Source organism: Suricata suricatta, chromosome 11 (genome assembly GCF_006229205.1).
Source record: "Suricata suricatta isolate VVHF042 chromosome 11, meerkat_22Aug2017_6uvM2_HiC, whole genome shotgun sequence".
NCBI classification, from domain to species: Eukaryota; Metazoa; Chordata; class Mammalia; order Carnivora; family Herpestidae; genus Suricata; species Suricata suricatta.
This window is the reverse complement of record NC_043710.1, coordinates 98,192,976-98,216,290: the sequence shown is the minus strand read 5'-3', so window position 1 is coordinate 98,216,290 and position 23,315 is coordinate 98,192,976.

The window sequence follows — 23,315 nt, the reverse complement described above, 5'->3', positions numbered from 1 at the left end:
GGTACTAGTAAGCACTGAGTTTGGGCTGTAATCTAAACTATGACAACTCTAAGGGTCCGAGATGAACCCCTTCACCCTTCTCAATGCCTTTATATGTCTGGCTTAGCAGCCTGCTGGCTAGCCTTCCTGCCTCCACCCTACTTTCCAACTCATCCTGCACATTTTTATAGCCCTAATTTCTTTATACTAGAATTTCCTGTTTGCCCTGTTACTTTTTCCTGAGAAATGATTTCTTGAGTAAAGGAAATACATCACATACTTATGCATCCCCATACCATACTGTCCAATGCACAATGAAGCAGAGCCCGTTGAAGCTTCCAGCAATAGCTAGAGACTTAAGACCTAGACAAACATCTGGGAGGTGTGACAGGCCATCTGGGAGGGACAGAGCCAGAGGCAAGAAGGAATTGGGCAGTCCAGCACAGGCATGTACTATGGAAGGAGGGGCACAGAGAGGAGTTCCCTGACACTTAGATCTGAATCTTGAAGCCCATCTTGGATATGAAAAGAAATTATGCTAAACTAATAAATGAGCAAAGGAGTAGTTTGCCAATAAAAACTTTCTTCTACTAGGAACTGATACGTCTATTTTCTGAAATGCTTCAATAGTCAATAGTCAGTAGGTTGGTTCCACTAGTAAAGTGAGTGCAGCTGCATTGCTTTTTTTCCTTGGAGCCCATTCCATCTTAAACCCTAGGGGTTCAGTGTCTTCAAATGGCTTCCTGGGTATAGAAGGCCTTACCAGCCTTTTGTCCCTACCACGGCACAGAAACATTGGTGTTTGGCATTTGTTTAACACAAATTAAGGTATCTGCTGATTTAACGTAAAGTGTAAGTAGATGGTAATTAATTCATATTTATTTCTCTCCCCAAACTTTGGCATTTTAGAAGTGGTTTCAATGTCTTAATCATAACTTGAGCCCTGCCAGCTTGGTTTCCAAGCTCCTCTATGCCAAACCCCCATATACCTCCACCCCTCCTTTCCTGAACTATGTGGAATTTCCAGAGTACTGTCTGGTCTCACTCACCTCTCACCCTAGAACATTTTTCTGCTTAATTATGCTCAGCTCAAGCAATGTATCCCCTGCAGATGACCAAACAGGCTTGGCAGACATTCCCACATGCATCGCCATACCTGCTACTCTATGTTTATTGTATTGTTTTTCATACTGTATTGTGCCTTACCATCTGTTCATTTCGTACCGCTAGTAGAATGTAAGATCTTGATGCTCAGAATTGTGTTTTATTATTTTGGTCTTTCCAGCACTTGGCAGCATCCAGTGTGCTACACAAAAATTTACTGAATAGATGACTACATGAGTAGTCTCAAGTAATAATTAGGGTGGACATTTAACAGAATTTGGGAGCTAGTGGTGTCAGGTGACACCAAAGTTGCCTTTTATTCCCCATCCCTTCCACCAACATCTAAAGGCTGACTGACCTCTTAACAAAGAAAACTCACCTTACTTCCTGTTATCTCAACACCTCACCTGGCTCAGATTTAGTATGTGAAACGGTGTATAGCTGACCTAATTTTGTTTGTTTTCTGTTTCTCTTCTGGGAATATCACCAACAAGTGAGAGGTTATCTTAACCAAAGGGCCTAAGTCCTAAGTAATAATATACAATAATTCACTAAAACTTTTTTTTTCCAATTCTTTGTCTAATTGCTTCAGATGGGCAAGGCTTACCTCTCCTGTAGCCAAGTACATACTCTATACCAGGCACGATATATTATTTCTCTGTTTGGTTCCATGTGTGTCTAGCACAGAGCTGAGCCCAGGCTAAGTTCCAAAATAGAGTAGCTAACTAATCCTTGAATTGCAGAGCTATGAAAATCAGGAATACCTGGAACACTTGGAATCTGATTTTTCTCAGCATTAACAGACTTTGAATTCCAAACTGCCAGCCTACCTCTGAGGGAATACCCTGAATGATGTGGCCATCTGGAAATGCAGTTTTTAATTTCTCTGTGCAGTAGGGGTGGAATAAAAGTTCAGGTGCAAAATTAAGTGTCTTTAATATGATAGAGGCTCTTAAACATTTAAGTCTGAATTAAACTGATATTTATGCAGTAAGAAGCAGACTGTTGAAACTGGAGAAATGAGCCCTGGTCTCTGTCTCGGCTCAATTCTGTCCCTGGCTTCCCTGCATGAGAGCTCAGACAGCAGCTTGGGATCTTACAGGAGGTCCATATTCTCCAGGAAAACTTTTCCATCCTACCAAGTGAGTAGAAGGATTTGGGGTTAATATGTGGCTAAGTCTTCCACCCATATATTAGAAATACGGAGCTGGAGTTTTGAGAGCCAGGTAAGAAGACGGTGATGCCCTCCAGGATTGAGGAAACATTGAGAAAGAATGGTTTTTCTTGTCCCTCCTGCACTCACAGCCATGGTGTCCTTTGCTCTGATCTGCTGCAAGGCAAGCTGACTGTCGAGTCTTACAGATGCATGCACTGTGTGGTTCGTGCCTCAGCACCTTGGCTTCCCCACTTTCTCCTCTGTGGAAGTGTTCTCCAGGAAGGCTGTTTCCTTCCTTTCCCCTACATTATTGCCACTCAGCCTTCAAGGCTCCTAAGCCATCTTTCTTGGGTTCCTCCACCAGGATCGATCAATAGCTGACTCACTGTGCAACAATAGTATTTTGCTATTATCTATCTTATTGAGTCATGGATTCTTTCAAATTGACTACCCAGCACAGTGTCTGGCACATAGTAGGTTCTCCGTGACTGCTCAACAGAATCATATGAACTTTCCCATTTACCTTCACAATCTTTTCTTCCCCACCACTTTGCTCCTCATTAGAGTCCCTGTATTTAGGGTCATGGAATTGAGTGTGGCCCCTGATGGCCAGAGCACCCATCAAGACCTCCAGCAGTCATCATCCTGGCACTAATTCCAGTTCCTGGCTCATGTCCTTAAGCACATTTTCTTTCTTTTTTTTTTTTTTAATTATTTTTATATTTTTTATTTTATTTTTGAGAGACAGAGAGAGACAGCATGAGCAGGGGAGGGTCAGAGAGAGAGGGAAACACAGAATCCGAAACAGGCTCCAGGCTCTGAGCTGTCAGCACAGAGTCCGACGTGGGGATCAAACCCACAAACCGCGAGATCATGACCTGAGCCAAAGCCGGATGCCTAACCGACTGAGCCACCCAGGCACCCCGTCAAGCACATTTTCATCACACTAAAGCTAAGAAACTTAACACTCTCCTTTTTCATAGCCCTGATTTTGCAGATGACCAGAGATAAAGGACTCACAGGTTACATTGCCAGTTAGTGACCCTACTCAACATAAAGCCCAGTTCTACAATGTTTAATCCAAACTCTCCATACTCTCTGCATTGTTCTTTTCTATGTTCCGTTTCTCAAGACTGGCTGAATTAGTATATAATGTAATCCATGTGATGAGCTGGACTACTCCAAAAGAAATAATGCATCTCTAATGGTAAAATATTGGGAATCACAACAACATAGAGATTGACAGACAGATACATGATGCCCTCAAATCACACAATGAAGGCAAATTCCTACTTTATACCTAATATCATTCTTTGTTTACTGAGCTCTTAAAGAAGACAAATGGCAAAGACATTTGTGCTTCACTGGGGAAGTTAAAGATTATGGGAACAGCAGATTTTGAAAAGGAGACAAAGTGACTTGTGAAAATAACCTGAAATGCCAAAGGAGATCTTCAATCAAGAGAGACTTAAGAATAACTTCTGAAGAGGTTCGTGTTCAGCCTCAACAATTTGAAGGCAATAAGATGCCAGAAATGCTGGCCAAGTCTAGGAATGATAAAGGAGAAGAATTTCAACAAGTGAGAAAACTTGTTCTTTTCTCAGTGGGTACCAGGGAAGTCAGGATATAATGCCTGAAGCTAAAAATTTGCTGACATTATACTTTTTAATCTTGCTGTTGGTTTGACCAGTTTACAAAGAATAAAGCCAAGACTTTTCTTTCTCTTCCTCTGTTTTTCACTGAGAGAGAAAAACAGAATTCTTCTAAGAGGCTATTTTGAGGGGATGGGGTTGTTTTGGTTTTTGGCAGAATTTCATTTATGGATCTACTTTTTTATTCATTAATAGGGTGGCCATCATCCAAGGGCTGTCACTGGAGGAATGGATCCATGCTGTGCTTCCAAAGTATGTTTGCTTCAACTTCAGAATCTGATGAAGTGCAAATCTATGGCAGTGTCAAGACTTACACCAGCTATGCCAGAGTTATGTTCCCATATTTACAGAAATATATACTAACCTCTGCTGACATATTTTTTTTGATAAATCACTTGTGTGTAAATTATTCATGAAAAGAAGATGATTTTCCCTGGACTGGATCATCTGTATTAAGGGCAAAAATTATGCATGCTGTTGTAGATTGCAAAAGGGTCCTAGATTCCCTTTTAACACTAAGTGGGGTCTCATTCCTTCTTCTTAATTCTGGGGGGGGGGTGTCTTATGGCTTTCTTTGACCAATAGAATGCATTAGAAACAATGATTGTAGGACTTTCAAGCTTAGACCTCAAGACTTTACTGTTTCTTCTCTTATACTGGGAACTGTTCTACCACTCTGTGAACAACTCCAGGGTAACCTGGTGGCCCAGGAGTGATGAGTGGCAATCAGCGGAGAAGTATTGTGCTCTAGAAACACTGCATTTAGTGATCTATCAAGCAATGACTTAAATAAGAACAAGTGAACCACTTGGTATATGGCTACAGGGAAATGGGGAAACTCTAAACTCTATTTTCTCATTTTTTGAATTATTATTTGAAAAGTAGCTCAGTGCTAAGCACATGTAGAGGTTTAATCAAAATTTAATGACATACTAGTATAAGGGTGTGTCCTTTCATATAGTACCAGATCTGGATTAACCAGTTGTTATTTGTGTGTGTCTGTGTGTTTTTTTTCTCTGATATACTTTCAGAACCACTCCAGACCACAGTTTTTTCATCTCTCAGATTTGCTGTTTAAGAGGGAATGAACTCCATACTCTCAGAATCTCTGATTTATCCTTGGACCCCAGCTTTCCGTTCTATTCATTCATGGGAAATGATCTAAGAAAGTTTTGGCTGGGTCTTATTTTTGAAAATCTTGAGAACAGTATCCACAATCATTAGACATACTTATTTATCTTATCCTATTGGTTAGCACTCAATGTCAGGAGACATTTTTTTCCATGATAAACCTAAGTTCTGCTGAGAAGTTAAATGAGGTGCACATTTAGAGGGTGGAATAACTACGGACTGAAGACCATCATCTGTCAGACACTGTTCCAGACCTTTCACAAACCTTACACATCATTTAAAACATCACCACATCTCTGTGAGGGAGGCAGAGCATCGTATTCTATGTCATAGGTACAGAATTGGAAACTCAGAGAAGTTTAGAAGTTGTATTTATTGGTATTTTTAAAATTTTTAATTTTTTTAAATGTTTGTTTATTCTTGAGAGAGAGAGAGAGAGAGAGAGAGAGAGAGAGAGAGAGAGAGAGAGAGAAGAATAGAGTCAGGCTTGCCATCCTCACTACAAAACCCCACCTCATTAAAACCATCATCATCTCTCAACTGAACCACTATGATCAAGTCTACTTCCATTTTACTTCTCCAAGTTCATCCTTTGCATTGTAGTGAGAGTGGTCTTCTGAAAGCACAAGTTATACTGTATCATACCCTGAACAACACCATCCTTCAGTGGTTTCCCACTAACCACAGAATACAACCCAAAGTCATTTTCCATGGCCTGTGGGGAACCCCATCACCTCCTGACTCTACCTCTTCTATAGGAATCCTCCCCACAACACTGGCCTTTTATAAAGCGCTCACACCTCTTAACCTTGTTCTCGGTCTTGGCTACTTCCAGTCACTATTTCAGTACCTGGAATATTTTCCCTCAATCTTCATGTGGCAGTCTGCATCTCTTTACTTCCATGCCCCCTTCAGTCTTGACCCAATTACCTATGTTATTTTTTATAGCACAATTTGATAGAATATAAACTCTGACGCTTGCTCCAGCACTTAGAATAGTATCTAAGGCAAAGAAAGTGCTAAGTAAAAAAATTTTATAAGGGAAATGTTTCGTCTAGGAATGCATAAAGTGAGTTGAAGATCATCCATATATCCATTGCTTCTCCCATTTAACTCATCACCTCATTAAAGGTTAAACACATGCATACACAAATTATATCAAGTGAGTCCTTTAAAAACATTCCCCTTGGGGATCTTGGGTGGCTCAGTAGGATTAGCATATGACTTGATTTTTTTTTCAGGTCATGATCCCAGGGCTGTGGAATTGAGCCCTGTGTGGGACTCTGCTCTGGACATGAGGCCTGTTTAAGATTCTCTCTCTGTGTCAGTCTCTCCCTCTGCCGCTCTCACCTGCTCATGCTTTCTCTAAAATACCAACAAATAGGGGCATCTTGGTGGCTCAGTTGGTTAAGCATCTGACTTCAGCTCAGGTCACGATCTCACAGTTTGTGGGCTCAAGCCCCATGTCAGGCTCTGTGCTGACAGCTCAGAGTCTGGAGCCTGCTTCAGGTTCTGTGTCTCCCTTTCTCTATCTGCACTCTCCCTCTTCTGCCCCAATAACACTCTACCTCTCTCTCTCCCTCTCCCCCTCTCAAGAATAAACAAACACTAGCCCTCCATAAATATAAATGAACTGAGATGATACCATGCACACTTTCAGATCACAATGTTAGGAAACTTGAAATTAATCACAGGAAAAAGTCTGGAAAACCTCCAAAAACATGGAGGTTAAAAACCAACCTACTAAAGAATGATTGGGCCAATTAGGCAATTAGAGAAGAGAGTAAAACATATATGGAAACAAATAAAAATGAAAATACAACAATCAAACTCTCTGGGATGCAGCCAAGGCAGTTCTAAGAGGAAAGTATATTGCAATCCAGGCCTATTTCAACAAACTAGAAAAAGCATAAATTCAAAATCTAACAGAGTACCTCAAGGAACTAGAAGAGGAGCAGCAAGAGAGTCCCAAACGCAGCAGAAGAAGAGAAATAATAAAGATCAGGGCAGAAATAAACAACACGGAGTCCTAAAAAACAGCTGAACAGAACAATGAAACCAAGAGTTGGATTTTTGAAAAAATAAACAAAATTGGTAAACCTCTAGCCAGGCTCCTCAGAAAAACAAGAGAGAACACCAAATAGAATCATGAATGAAAATGGATCTATTATAACGAATCCCTCAGAAATACAAGCAATCATCAGAGACTACTATGAAAAATTGTATGCCAACAAACTGGACAATCTAGAAAAAAATGGACAAATTCCTAAACACACATGCACTACCAAAATTCACATGGGAAGAGATAGAAATTCTGAACAGACCCATAACCAGTGAAGAAATCAAATCAGTTATGAAAAATCTCCCAACAAATAAGAAACCAGGGCCAGATGGCTTCCCAGGGGAATTCTACCAGACATTTAAAGTGGAGTTAATACCCATTCTTCTCAAGCCAATACAGAAAATAAAAATAGAAGAAAAGCTTCCAAACCCATGCTACAAAGCCAGCATGACTTTGATTTCCAAAACCAACAGAGACCCAACAAAAAAAGAACTACAGGCCAATATCCTTAATGAATACAGAAGCAAAAATACTCAAGATATTAGCAATTCGAATTCAATAGCATATAAAAAGAATTATCCATCATGAGCAAGTGGAATTAATTCCTGGGTTATAGGTATGGTTCAGTATTCACAAATTCATCAATGTGATATATCACATTAACAAAAGAAAAGATAAAAATCATATGATCTTGTAAATAGATGCAGAAAAAGTATTTGACAAAATACAACAACCTTTCTTTTCTTTTCTTTTCTTTTCTTTTCTTTTCTTTTCGTTGCATTTATTTTTGAGAGACAGAGCATGACAGAGAGAGAGGGGGACACAGAATCCAAAGCAGGCTCCAGGCTCTGAGCTAGCTGTCAGCAGAGCCCGACATGGGGCTTGAACCCACGAACCGTGAGATCATCACCTGAGCTGAAGTCGGACGCTCAACCAACTGAGCCACCCAGGCACCCCCAACAACCTTTCTTAATAAAAACCCTCGAGAAAGTCAGGATAGAAGAAACTTACTTAAACATTACAAAAGCAATTTATGAAAAACCTACAGCTAATATCATCCTCAATAGGGAAAAACTGAGAGCTTTCCCCCTGAGATCAGAAACACGACAGGAGTGTCCTCTCTCACCACTGTTGTTTAACACAGTGCTGGATGTTCTAGCATCAGAAATCAGATGACAAAAGGAAATAAAAAGCATCAGAATTGGCAAAGATGAAGTCAAACTTTCATTTTTCCCAGACGACATGACACACTACATGGAAAACCCAATAGACTCCACTAAAAGTCTGCTAGAACTGATCCATGAATTCAGCAAATTCACAGGGTACAAAATCAATGTACAGAAATCAGTTGCATTTTTATACACCAATAATGAAGCAACAGAAAGAGAAATCAAGAAACTAATCCCATTCACAATTGCATGAAAAACCATAAAATACTTAGGAATAAACCTAACCAAAGATGTAAAAGGCCTGTACAATGAAAAGAAAACTTATAAATGAACTTGAAGAAAACACCAAGAAATGGAAAAACATTCCATGCTCATGGATCAGAAGAATAAACATTGTGAAAATGTCATTATTACCCAAAGCAATCTATACATTCAATGCAATCCCAATCAAACTTGCACCAGCATTCTTTGCAAAGGTAGAACAAACTATCCTAAAATTCGTATGGAACCACAAAAAAAAAAAAAAACAAAACCCTGAATAGTCAACGTAATATTGAAAAAGAAAAGCAAAACGGGATGCATCACAATCCCAGACTTTAGCCTCTACTACAAAGCTGTTGTCATCAAGACAGTATGGTATTGGCACAAAAACAGACACATAGACCAATGGAATAGAATACAGAACCCAGAACTGGACCCACAAGTGTATGGCCAATTTATCTTTGACAAAGCAGGAAAGAGTATCCAATGGAAAAAAGACTGCCTCTTTAATAGGTGATGCTGGGAGAACTGGACAGCAACATGCAAGAGAATGAAACTAGACCAACTTTTACACTGTACACAAAAATAAACTCAAAATGGATGAAGGACCTGAATGTGAGACAGGAAACCATCAAAACTCTCAAGGAGAAAGCAGGAAACAGCCTCCTTGACCTCAACTGCAGCAATATCCTACTCGACACGTCCCCAAAGGCAAGGGAATCAAGAGCAAAAATGAACTATTGGGACCTCATCAAGATAAAAAGCTTCTGCACTGCAAAGGAAACAATCAAGAAAATTAGTAGGCAACCAACAGAATGGGAAAAGATAGTTGCAAATGACATATTGGATAAAGGGCTAGTATCCAAAATCTACAAGAAACTCCCCAAACTCCATACCTGAAAAATGAATAAGCCAGTGAAGAAATGGGCAGAAGATATGAATAGACACTTCTCCAAAGAGGATATCCAGATGGCCAACAGGCACATGAAACGATGTTCAGTGTCACTCATCATCAGGGAAATACAAATCAAAACCACACTGAGATATCACCTCACCCCAGTCAGAGTGGCTAAAATGAACAAATTAAGAGACTATAGATTCTGGCGGGGAGGTGGAGAAATGGGCACCCTCCTACACTGTTGGTGGGAATGTAAACTAGTGCAGCTGCTCTGGAAAACAGTGTGGAGGTTCCTCAAAAAACTATCAGTAGAACTCCACTATGACCCAGCAGTGACACTGCTGAGGTTTACCCAAGAGATACAGAAGTGCTGATGCCTAAGAGCACATGTACCCTAATGTTTATAGTGGCACTTTCAATGATAGCCAAATCATAGAAAGAGCCTAAATGTCCATCAACTGATGAATGGATCAAGAAGATGTGATTTATCTATACAATGGAATACTGCATGGCAATGAGAAAGAATGAAATCTGGCCTTTCGTAGCAAAGTGGATGGACCTCGAGGGTGTCATGCTAAGTGAAATAAGTCAGGTGGAGAAGGACAGATACCATATGTTTTCACTCATAGGTCTAACAGGAGAAACTTATCAGAGGATCATGGGAGATGGAGGGAGGCAAATGATGAGAGACTCTTGAATACTGAAAACAAACTGAGGGCTGAAAGGGGCAGTGGGAAAGGGAAGGGGGTGGTGGTCATGGCAAAGGGCACTGGTGGGGAAGAGCACTAGGTGTTATATGGAAACCAACTTGACAAAAAACTATATGGAAAATAAGAATAAACAGACATTTAAAAAATTTAAAAAATGTTAAAATGCCAATAAATAAATAAATAAATAAACATTCCTCCTAACAAGAAAACAGAAGAAAACCCTGCTTATAAAATTCTTTCTCCATGAAAAAATAAATGAAGAAAATGTGAGTATGAAATATAGAGATTCCCCTAGCTCCGTAGTTCTAACTGTAGATTCTGGCATCAGATCCACTGGATATGATGCATGCCCAACTCTTCCACTCACAGTTGTGACCTTGGGAGCACTACATCATTTCTCTCTCTGGCTCAATTTGTTTTCCTGAAAATTTTTGGTCCCAAGAGTATGGACCTCACAGAATTTCTGTAAAAAATAAATTCATGAGTGACAAGTATCAGTAATACACTGAGAATCCAGCTTTGTAGAAAGACAACAACAACCCCGATTTCATAGTGTTTACCAATTTCCATGGTATAAATACCATGGCTGATTTTAAGCTATCAATGTTTGAACAATCAGCCTTTAAAATTCCTGAATATTTAACAAATTCGTCTCATTAGCCTCTATGAGCCAGCTCCAACCCATCATTGATGATGCTTAACTAGTAAGCAAGAGGACATATTTTAATAAAAAGGCAAACTAATAAAAACAAGACAATGAAATCAACACAGTATCCAATAGTAAATATAAAGTGTCCACCTCAATTGCTAGCCAACTTAGCACATGTACAGAGCCAGCTCCTGCCATCCTACAAGCCAAGAACATGAAGACAGTAATTGTAGGAATCATATCAAACCCTGGACAAATACTCCACGAGTATTCTTAACCTGTCCTACCATTCAGATTCCTGATATTGCCTTTCTTCCATTTCCTATTCACTATCGTGATCTTCAGAGTTGGCCTTTTTTTTTTTTAACTCCCTGAATTTTGAGACTCCTATTCCTTCAAAGACTTTAGTTTAGTATGCTGCTCTTCTCTGTGTTGGACTAGCCCCTCTGATGTACTCAATTCATATACACTGGATCCAAACCTGAGCTCATGGTCAACCCCAAGCACTGAAAGCCAGGACATCTAATTTTTTTTTTTTAAAGAAGAAAAGTGACACATGCTAGATGTTCAAATCTACTCTGAGCTTAGCCACAATGTTCTTGTGCTACGTCCCTTGATATGTACCATGATTTCCCTCATTTCTTCATCTTTGACTTGCTTAGCACCCTCTTTTTACCTCTCCCCAACTAACCACACCTTATTTGTCACTCTTGTGTTAGATACCACACTCTAATGAGGGCTCTCCTCATTACACAAACATTCATTTAAAAATGAGTCTCACCTAGCAGACATCCTAGAGCCTTCTCTTTTGCCTTGTAGGCTGCAATGTAAATTTCTTGGTTTCTCACCTAAATAGTTCACTACACTGAAGATCCTTGTTGGCAGAAATTCTGCCCCAATGTATTGGTTTCTTTTCAGTGCCTCATAGTACCTGGCACAAAGAAGTTATGCAGTATATTATTTCATTAAGGGGCCAACTTTGGCTCAGAAATAGAATTCTTTTTCTTTGTTTGATACTCCTGAATTCTGCTTCAGAAATCCCTCTGGACCCACTGTTTTAAGTTCACAAAATGAAACAGCCCAAGTGACAATAGGTCATGTACCTTGCTCTGGTGAATGGTGATTGGCTGGCTCTCTGAACCTGTCAGCCCATCATATGCTGTCCCCATCCAGCACGTGACCTGTGACTCACTCAGCGCTGGCTGCAGCCCTGTTAGTTTCTACAAGCTTTGAGAGCAGAATACCAGGTACCCTGTTAGACCCAACTCTAGTTCACAGTGTAAGGAAGAACTGGCTTTATTATCCCCAATCTACAGTAATTGGCTTGATCACATCTTTCTCACTTAGAAGATGAAAATAGCTTTGTTAAAAATGTAGCATTCTATGTCTAAAGGGTTCCCAGTTCAAAGTTCAAGAAAAGGTTAATTTAAAAATCTGATAACAAGTGTTTCTTTCCTAGACCCATCTAGGTCAAGTATAATTGTGAAAGGATTTCCAAGGGCTACGTACGGCCCTTACAGAGAGGGGCCTGAATGGCAAAGTTCTATAATTTGGGGAAGAATCACAATCTCTGCTTCCCTTGCCTCAACCAAAATTCTTTTTAAAGTACAAATTAAAGGATTTAAGGGCGTTCTGGGCAAAACAGAGGTCTAGTATGTCCCTGATTAGGTAGGAGGGAAAGCTCTTGCCCGCTTATACAAGGTGCAAAGGAAATGGTAATTTTATGCTTTTGTTATATCTAGTATCACATTTTTTTATTTCATGAAAACTCTTTCTGTTAAACCTTTTCTACTAAATATGAGCCTTGGGCTCTCCAACTCACTCAAGTACTTGGCCTTCAGTCCATGTCTGCTGATACAGTACTATCGGCTCCTCTGCATTCAGAATAAAAGGTAGGCTTGAGTTCTACAGTGTCTCTTTTCCTGAATGTCCATTTCTCCCCCGAAACCTTAGTCATCATTTCAATACCGTCTCCCTCAGGTCCTTTTATATAATTATGTCTCTCTGTTATTCCTTACCTCTGCAGACTCCTTTATGATTTCTTCTCCCAGATCTATCTGGCCAGCACATGCTTTTCTTTCGGCAATCTGTTGTCAGGAGATTCTCAGTTTATACTATCTTTTGAGTCCTGAATAACATTTCTTTGCCCTGTACCAAATATACTTCTCTCAGTTTACTTCTGTCTTCTCATGAGCTACTGACCTGCTTTTAGGCAGAACAAGAGAAGCTTCATATGGTTTCACCATGATTTGTTTACCTGTTTCTCACATTAGGTACCAGGTTCCTTATGGAAATTCCTGGGCTTCTTTGTCTTTGTGTCCCCTTCCTGCCCCCTCACATGGCACCTGAACTCCAAGTGATCCTGAATGAAATGGGTTATTCTATGAAGTGGGCACAGTCGTCTAAGCAAATGCTGGTAGCCAGGGGCCCCTGGTGTGTTACAGGATTACATGATCAACAACTAATTTTACACAAGGATGGAGTTTCTTATGCTATTTTATTCTCTTTCTAACTTTAAGAACTCAGAATGAATATTAAATGCTACAGTAAATGAAGGAGAAAATTTGACAACTGGCAAACATTTATAAAATTAAAACGCAATCAACCCTAAACTATTGGAAGTTCTTCAAGGTTTCAACTCACTAGTTATGTTCAAATATGTATCTTGAGTAAATCTTCCAATTAGGAATATGTCTTACTTCACCCAAAATTAAGTGTATGTTGTAAATTATGTGTCAGTCAAAATAATTTAATTCATACGGATAAAAATATGGAGGGAACAATATGGATTTTGCAATGTTTTGAGGTGCTCATTATTTTTAAGAAAATCCAGACAGGTTATTTTTTTAAAGATAATAATTGGAAATTGACTATCACATTTTAGATGACCTTGATCTCTGGAGTATCACATCCTCTGTAGGAAGTTGAAATTTGGCATCATTCTAATGCTACTTTTCATTAATGAGTATATTGATTCTTTTATTCTTATAATTCTTCAGACTGATGAGGAAAAGACAAAGTGCCCAAGAGGAGTGGTAGCTTGGGAAGAAATATACACATCATAGAAATTTGTGTAATTCCAGTTCCTGGCCTTAATAGGAACCTTCTGACACTCTTTGTTCCCCCTGTATGTGCCAGATTCCTCAAGGAAAGGGCAAAGATGACCCCAAAAATGCCCCTGTGCTTTAAGTATTCATGTTTTAGGGATACCAAGAGTCAAGAAAAAGAAGATTCAAAAATGTTAATACTTAAATAAAATACATCCAAATTGCCATGGAAATATGGAAAAGAAAGAGAGCGTTTTAGGCACACACTAACTAGGGCATTAAGGAGAGGTTTTATAGAACAATGACATTTGACAAGAGACATAAAGAGAATACTCTCTAGGCCCAAGCTGTGGAAATGACAAAGAGCTTTCCTGGAAAATGAAAGAGAAAGAGACAGCATACAGAGACATGAAGAAACAAGGCACATTAAAGGAAAGGAATGATTTAGTGTGGAGGGAAGGTGACATGCATGAGCACAGAAAGAATGAAAAGGCCAGAATGGTGGGGGGTCATGATGATGGCAGCAGTGGCAGTGATGGTGATGACAATGATGAGAATGATTGTGAAAGGCCTTATGATGATATACATTGGTTGCCGGTAAATATTAAACAGGAAAAGGAGGCTGTAGGTGCAGACTATCATTCTAGTCCAGTTGTGGGGAAACGGTACAGATCATCATTCTAGTCCAGTTCAGAATGATGAAGGAAAGGAGTGGCCATAGGCAGAGATGGAAAAAAAGTATCCAAGAGAAATTTGGAGATGATGGGCTTCTTGGAGAAGATAGGAGTAAGTTTGTTACTAAGAGAACAGGTATAGAGAGAAAGATGTATTTAAGTCTTGAACCCACTTGGCACATGGTTAGTCATATTCATTTCAATTAAAAAAGACATGTGTAAAGCCCCAAGTGGAGAGAGAGAAAGATGGAGAAAATATCTTCTTCCAAGGAGCATGTTACCCAGAAGAGGACAAAATACATGTATGTGAGTAATGATAGTTTGCGATACATTCCATATCGAGTAAATAATAAAGAGCTTCAAAAGAAATGAGACTACATTTGATCAGCAAATAGAAAATATATTAGAATTTTTAAGCTGTGTTTGAATCTCAGTTCTGTCATCACTTGACTTGATAAATATTCTGAATGCCTAATAAAGATGTTGGTTAGCAAAGATACATGCTAACTTTGGATACATTAATTTTTCTCAATCTGTTTTATTTTTTTCTGTAAAACATATCATGATACCTAGTAGATTGGTGAACAACTATCCAGGTTTGCTAGGGACTGAGGGACTTCCTGGGAAGCTGTTGGTTATCCTTTAGCATACAACAGGCTCTCCCAAAATGTATCATGAAGTGGTACCTGGGCGGTTCAGTTAGTTAAGCATCTGACTCTCGATTTCAGCTCAGGTCATGATCTCACAAACTGCGAGATCAAGCCCCATGCTGGCTCCCAACCAGGCATCGAACCTGCCTGGGGTCCTCACTTCCCCCTCTCCCCTCTCCTCCTCCCTCCTCCCCCCCCCCAAAAAAACGTGTCCTGGAAATGTCATTTAGTCTCTCCCAAACTGATCAGAAAACTGTCAGAAAAATGAGATTATAACCCCCACTGATTTTTGAAGTCCATATGGAACTCCAGAGACACCCGTGCTCATCAAAATTTCCAGACACATGCTGAGAAGGCATCTCATACTCCAGTCTAAGGGTAGGTGGTGGGTGAGGTGGGGTGGGTGTAAAGAGACATGGTGAGTGAAATGTGCATATGCATTGCAGGGGAAGAACGATGGGGAGAATTAGAAAACTATTCATAGGCTTGAAAATGACAAACTTCTTACTCTTCTATAATTGTAATATAGGAAATACTGATCAATGCGTACAGATCACTAATTTCTCTGCATAACTGAACTGATATTAGTATCTAAGTTTTATGTGAAAAATGACTGACTGCAAGTCTAAGAGCAAATCAGGCACTGGGAAGTTACAAATGATTCCATGGCCAATTACTTGTGTAGCTTGATTTGAAATACTCATCTGCATTTTAAAAACTTGTTCATGGTATTTATTACATTTATCCTGTCCTCAGACATGGAGTCAATTAAAAATCAATAACACTGGTAATCGACTTGTATAAGAACTTCATTTTTCCCAGGATTCACAATCTTGTCCTCAATACATGTGATGACAAAAATTATTTATAGGTCGTGTATGTGATAAATCATCTATATAGGGTTGAATGTTAAGAGATTCACAATATATATAAAATACGACCCTGTATTTCCGATACAGTAAGACAACCACTAGCATTAGTCATGTGCTACATGATTACACCCAATTCCAACAGTTCAAGAAGATTTGAAGATTTGAAAAGGTAGAGAACATCTCTGAGAGATAAACAACATAAAAGCGCAATAAAATGCTATTAGAAAATGGAGCATATCAGGGCGCCTGGGTGGCTCAGTGGGGTAAGTGTCCTACTCTTGATTGCAGCTCGGGATCCTGATCTCACAGTCATGGGATCGAGCCTGGCATCAGTTTCCATGATGAGTGTGGAGCCTGCTTGAATTCTTTCCCCATTCCCCCACCCCTGCTGGCACTCTTTCTCAAATAAAAACAAAAGAAAAAGAAAAAGAAAATGGGGCATATCACCAAAGGGTAAAGCCCAAATTCTGGAGACTTAAGCTCAAATCTGAATTCACAACACGTGCCATGCTCTGAAGGTTGCATGATAATAAAGGATAGCAATTAACTGGATGTGGATTTACCTGAATAATGGGTCAGACAAAGGCAAAATCGGGAAATATACAATAGCTGCCATTCTTAAACAAACAAACAACCCAAAGGTGTCTGCGTGGCTCAGTCAGTTAAGCCAACATCTTCTGGGGGCACCTGGGTGGCTCAGTCGATTAAACATCTGGCTTCAGCTCAGGTCATGATCTCACGGTTTGTGGGTTTGAGCCCTGCGTCAAGCTCTGTGCTAACAGCTAGCTCAGAGCCTGGAGCCTGTCTTTGGATTCTGTGTCTCCCTCTCTCTCTGACCCTCCCCTGCTCGCGCTGTCCCTCTCTCTCTCAAAAATAAATAAAACATTAAAAAAATTTTTTTAAAGCCAACAACTTCTGCTCAGGTCATGATCTCACAGTTCCTAAGTTCAAGCTCTGCATTGGGCTCACTCTTATCCCCACAGAGCCTGTTTCATCCTCTGTTGCCTTCTCCCTCTGCCCCTCCCCAACTTGTGCTTGCACACTCTCTCTCTCTCTCAAATATAAACACTAAAAAAGTGTTAAAAAATTTAAGAATAGATGTAACTATACCAATATAGAGAATTTGTTGGTAAACTGAAAGTCTGCAGCTTTAAGCTTTTTCCATAAAATACTAACATAATTAATTTCAATTCTATAAATTGTTTACCAATTTTTGCACATAGAGTAAAACCTTGGTTTGTGAGCCCAATTCATTCTGGAAACATGCTTGCAATCCAAAGTACTTGTATATCAAAGCGAATTTCCCCGTAAGAAATAATAGAAACTCAGAGGATTCATTCCACATATGAAAAATAGTCATATAAAGATGATTATAGTACTATAATACAAAATAATAAAGAAAATATAAAATATAGAGATAAATAAACAAATTAACTTGCACTTAACTTTGAAACCTTCGTGGCTGGTGTGCGGGAGAAAAAAGAGAGGAGGGTGTGTGTGTAGGACGACTTTCACTGTCACTAATGGAATCACTGCTATCTATTGGTTCAATGGAATCTTCTTCTGCATGGGGGCCATTCTATATGCTTGCATGGATGTTGATCACAGTACAGTATTAACAAACTCTTGTCATGTGCTGTATTTAATGTAACTGACTATAAGGCAGCAGAGGAAAGGGTCTCTATCTGCAGGGAGGCTGACCTAGAATGAAGCAAAGCATTCTTAAGTCTACTCTTATATGGAAAAAGAAAAGGAATGTCCATATGTGCTTTGAAGTGACAAAAAATACACTAGTGCCAGTTGTGGGCACTTTCCAATGTTTTGAAAAATCACTGATTTCTGACAAACACCATGGCCTGAGACTGAGCATCTGAGCATGGGAGATGACCACCCACAATTCCACAGTGAGAGAGAGACAGAGAGAGACAGAGAAACAGAAAGAGACAGAGAGAGAGACAGAGAACAGAGAGACAGAGAAAGAACAATTGGCTCAGTTGTAATTATGTGACATTAGACATTAGGTACTAATCTTATTGCATGAAATGTCTCATTTATCGAGTTAAAATGTATTAGAAATATTTGTTCGTCTTGTGGAACACTCGCAAAACAAGTTACTCGCAATCCAAGATTTTACCGTACACTGAAATGGGATCAAAACATAGCTGTGAGTGGAGGAACTAACAGCAGGGCCATATGACACCTCTAGGTGGTGCCAGTTTGATCGTAAGTGACTATAGAAGGGCTTCCATATCCAAGAAGTTGACTCCCTTCTCTACTAGTGCCCTCTATTTTAACTATTAAATGCAGGCTTCAAGAAATTATCAGAAACTGATCTGTCCATAAGTAACAATGGCTTCAACTGATTTTACATTTTCTAGAGCTGAGAGTATGAAGCTTAAAGGTTATTAATATCAGGAATTAGAGACTTATATCAGCTTTTTTTTTTTTCAGGGAAGGTTAACCTAGGAATGGTTTGCTTCAGTCCTCATTGTACGCTAAAAATGCCTTAGGGAGTTATGGACAGAACTTGTCCACATGCTCAGTGCGTGTGATTGACCAGAAAACAGAAAGAAAGGACAATACATGAAGATCTAATAGATAGTAAGCACTAAACTTAAGTAATATCCAGTTTCTCCACTAGATGTTATTTGTTATTGTCCATACAAATAAATTCAAGGGAAATCTTTTGCTGTTGGGAAACATTTGTTTTCTAAGGGGTGGAGAAAAGAGAGATTCTGGAAACAGGTAAGTTATAAGATATGGTTGCAGCTGCCATGACGCTTTTGTGGTGTGTCTGCTCTGAAAAAGAACACGTGTTTGGTAATTTGCCCCAGCATTATTCCATAAAACCATTAAGGAAGGTGTACTGTGTCCCATTTTACAGATAAGAAAACCAAGTACCTGTGCAATTTGCTAGTAAGTTGAGACACAACTTAGAACTAGCCTTAAAAAGCTTCAAGGCTATACTCTTCATTCCACTGAGCTAGAAAGAATTTTACAATTTTTTGTTCAAATACTTTCAAAAGGTGACATATATGGACTTATCGATCTTTTTATACATATAAGGACAGAGACTTCTATGCCCTCAGAAAACTTGTATCTAGGAACTTTTGGACTTTGAAATCTAAAACAACTATAAAATTTCAGTTCAACTGAGACTAATCCTACTTAATTATGAGGAGCCATTAGTCCTATTGCTTTTCGACCAGTCTCCATGCAGTATTGTCCTGGCAACTCTAAGGTGACTCTTGTTTCAGTCTCAGCTGTAGGACAGAAAATTTAGCAGCTCTCAGTTTTACATATTTAATTCATTTCTGTGCTCCTTCTAAGTATTGGTGCCACAAAAGCCTGCTTCCAATTTATGCCTCATCTATTCTTTATGAATTTGGAGTCTTTGATATTTCTTCAATTGCTATTATGATTGCAATATCACTCCACCTAGTCCTACAAGGTCATTCTGACAAGAAGGAAGCAGGTTCATTATGTGGGTGGCCATTTAAGCTATTATTGCTCTTATTGGTGTCATGAAATACAATGAAAGAACTGAAAATGTTGTCTTGTTTTATAAAAATGATTTTGAACTTTTAATTTCTCTATGTGTGTGACCTCCTGCATTGAACTGGCAGCACACTGAAAAATCTGAAGACCTGAACTGCAATAAAAATCCCTAAAAATATTGGGTTATACAACCTTACGAAAATAAAGACAATGATGTCTTCATTCATTAATTCATTTTTTAAAATTGAGTAAGTATTTATCTCCCAGGCACTATGAGAGCTCCTGAGGATATATCAGGAAACAAGACACTGCCTCTGCCCATAGGGAACATAGGCAAGAGGGGATAGAGACAAGTTTAAAAAACCATAATTCAGAAATGTGCTAAAATAGGAGTGTGCACAGAGACTATAGAGACCCTTAGGACAAGCGCTTAGCACAATCTTGTATAGTTAGGGGAAAATTCATTTTAATGGGTCACACCATATCATTAGTGAGAGAGCAGCCTGGAGGAGAAAGCTGAGAACTCTTGAAGAGTTTTGCGCATTGTGTTGAGGAATTTGGACTTTCTCCAGTAAAAGATAGGGATCCATTAAAGGTTTTTAATCAGAAAAGTGACATGAACAGTTTTGCATCTTTATGAAGTCATCCCAGCTCCATTAAAAAGAATGTAGATACACCCAGTCTTCAGAGATAAAAGTCTTTGAATAAACTTATCCTTAAAAAAGTAGAGAAATAAGGTAAAATGTATCTCAATTAGGGTAAGTGAGATAACAATGAAGGGGCAGGCTTCCCAAGGATGGTCTGAGATCTGGGCTCACATAAGATGAAGACCTTACTTGTGGATTTCCCACGGTCTAGGCACAGGGAAAGTTGGTTGATCGGGAAGCCTTAGGACTGAGAAAGACCAGTTCCAGAGAGGCATAAATGGGCACAGATTGAAGGGAAAAGATAGCCTCAATTGGCAAGAGAGAAGGTATTACTGGGAATTAAGCCCCTGTGTTATTGTACCTTATATGACTACATTTCTAAATCCAAAATATGCTTTCTATTCTGAATAGAATATGAATATGCCTTTCATTGGTGGGGTGGGAATTGTTTTAAGTTAAAAAGGGAAGGCTGAATTGAAATACTACCATATATCTAACACTCTTCTGGACATATTTCTCCCTATATACACCAGAAGGGCCACTAGTTTAACATGAGTAAGGTGTTTCATTCCTCTGTACCCTTCCAAGCTACTCCTTGTCCCTTATTTCACTTTTTCAGATCAAAACGCTGGAATCACTCAAGGTTTCTCCCTCAACTCTGCCTTCACCATCAAATTGCTTTTAAGTCCTAGTAATACTAATTCTTATTCACCTCCCTAATCCGTCCTCTCTTGACGAACCCTGTAAGTTCAGATCATTATGTCCCCACTGCAATATTTTCATTATCTCCTGTATCCTCTACTGACTTCTTCCTCACTTCTATTCTTGCCCTCCATATTGCTATGAGGATGTCCTCTCAAACCGACTATCTGTTCAAGTAGTTCCTCTATTTGGAACACTTCCATGGTTGTGTTATAACTATGAATCAAGTTCCAATACTTCTATGACACACAGTACCTCTCTCCCTTTGGTCCGTAACTTCTTCCTGGACTCAGGTGGAGTGACTCCCTTCACGTACAGTATGACACGCATGCCATATTATAAGCTTTTCTCTCCCCATTTCATGCTATTCAAAGCCTCTGAATGTAAACACATGCAATGCTCACTTCCTGACATGCTCTTGCTCTCATCGCTCTTGCCTATCTGCCAAAATTTTCATCCCTTTTAACCAGAGGCTCAAATATTAACTTTCTATAAAATCTCAGAATCTCCCAAGTCAATCCAGGTGTATTTTCTATTCTTACATGTACTGAGTGGTAATGTGGCCTATAGAGAATACAGCCCTCAGTTGGATCTAAATTGGAATACTATATCCATCACTTAGCATGTGTCCTGAGACAAGTTATCTAACTCTTCTGAACCTTGTTTTCTCACCAAAAAAATCCAAAGACCAATTTTCAGGATTATGTTAAGAATTAGGTTGTGAATTTAAGCTGCAGCTTCTCAGTGGTTATGTTTTTATTAATAATAAGTATGCATTTTATCTGTTGATTTATTGAATTGAGATGACAGATTACAAAGATTTCTATGGTGTCTTACACATTATGCTAGCCACTCAAAATTATTTATCCAATTAATTACATTAATGACAAAGATGTGAAAATAGAATTTAAGAATGAAAAGTTAATTAGAGATCATAATGTAAATTTCATACTGAAGAATTTCAAGTCTTCCTACCGTATAATGGAGAACTATTGAAAATTTGAAGGTTAATTTCAAGTTTCATAGCATTGTGATCTGAAAGTGTGCATGGTATGATCTCTATTCATTTATACTTATGGAGGGCTGCTTTATGCCCCAGTATGTGATCTATCTTGGAGAATGTGCCATGTGCACTCTAAAAGAAGGTGAATTTCCTATCTTCAGGATGCAGAGTTCTAAATATATCTATCAGTTCCATCTGTTCCAATGTGTCGTTCAGGTCCATTGTTTCCTTAGTGATTTTCTGTTTGGTTGATCTATCCATTGCTGTCAGTGGAGTATTAAAGTCCCCGGCAATTAGCACATTTTTGTCAATAAGATTGTTTCTTTCTGTGATTAATTGTTTTATGTATTTGGTTGCTCCCAAATTTGGTGCATAGATATTTATAATTGTTAGCTCTTCCTGATGGAGAGATCCTGTAATTATTATATAATGTCCTTCTTCATCTCTTGTTACTGTCTTTAAAGTCCAGTTTGGCTGATATAAGTATGGCTACTCAAGCTTTCTTTTGGCTTCCAGTCACATGATAGATATTTCTCCATCCCTTTGCTTTCAACCTGAAGGTGTCTTCAGGTCAAAAATGAGTCTCTTGTAGACAGCAAATAGGTGGGTTTTGTTTTTTTATACATTCTGCTACCCTGTGTCATTTAGTTGGAGCATTCAGTCCATTTACATTTAGTGTTATTATTGAGAAATGTTGGTTTAGAGTCATTGTGTTCTCCCTAGAATTCATGTTTATGGTGGTGTCTCTGGCACCTTGTATTCTTTGCAAGATTTCCCTTATAGAGTCCCTCTTAGGATTTCCTGTAGGGCTGCTTTGCTGGTGATGAATTCTCTCAATTTTTGTTTATTTGGGAACACCATTATCTCTCCTCTTATTTTGAATGACAGCCTGGCTGGATAACGGATTCTTGGCTGCATGTTTTTTCTGTTCATCATATTGAAGATTTCCTGCCATTCCTTCCTGGCTTGCCAAGTTTCATTAGATAGGTCTGTTACCACTCTGATAGGTTTCCCTTTGTGTATAAGGGCCCTTTTCTTGCTAGCTGCTTTCAGAATTCTCTCTTTATCTTTATATTTTGCCAGTTTCACTATAATATGTCATGCCAAAGGCCGATTCAAGTTATGTCTTAAGGGGGTTCTTTGTGCCTCTTGAATTTGAATGTCTATTTCTTTTCCCAGATTTGGGAAATTCTCAGTTATAATTTGGTCTAGTATCCCTTCAGGACCTTTCTGTCTTCCTCTTCAAGAATTCCTATGATACGGATGTTGTTCCCTTTGATTGTATCACTCAGGTCTCGAATTCTCCTTTCCTGCTCCTGGATTAATTTCTCTCTTTTTTTCAGCTTCCTCTTTTGCTGTAACTATATCTTCTAATGCACTTATTCTCCTCTCTGCCTTGTCAGTCCTTGAGGTGGCTGCCTCCAGTTTGTTATTCACCTCATCTGTAGCCT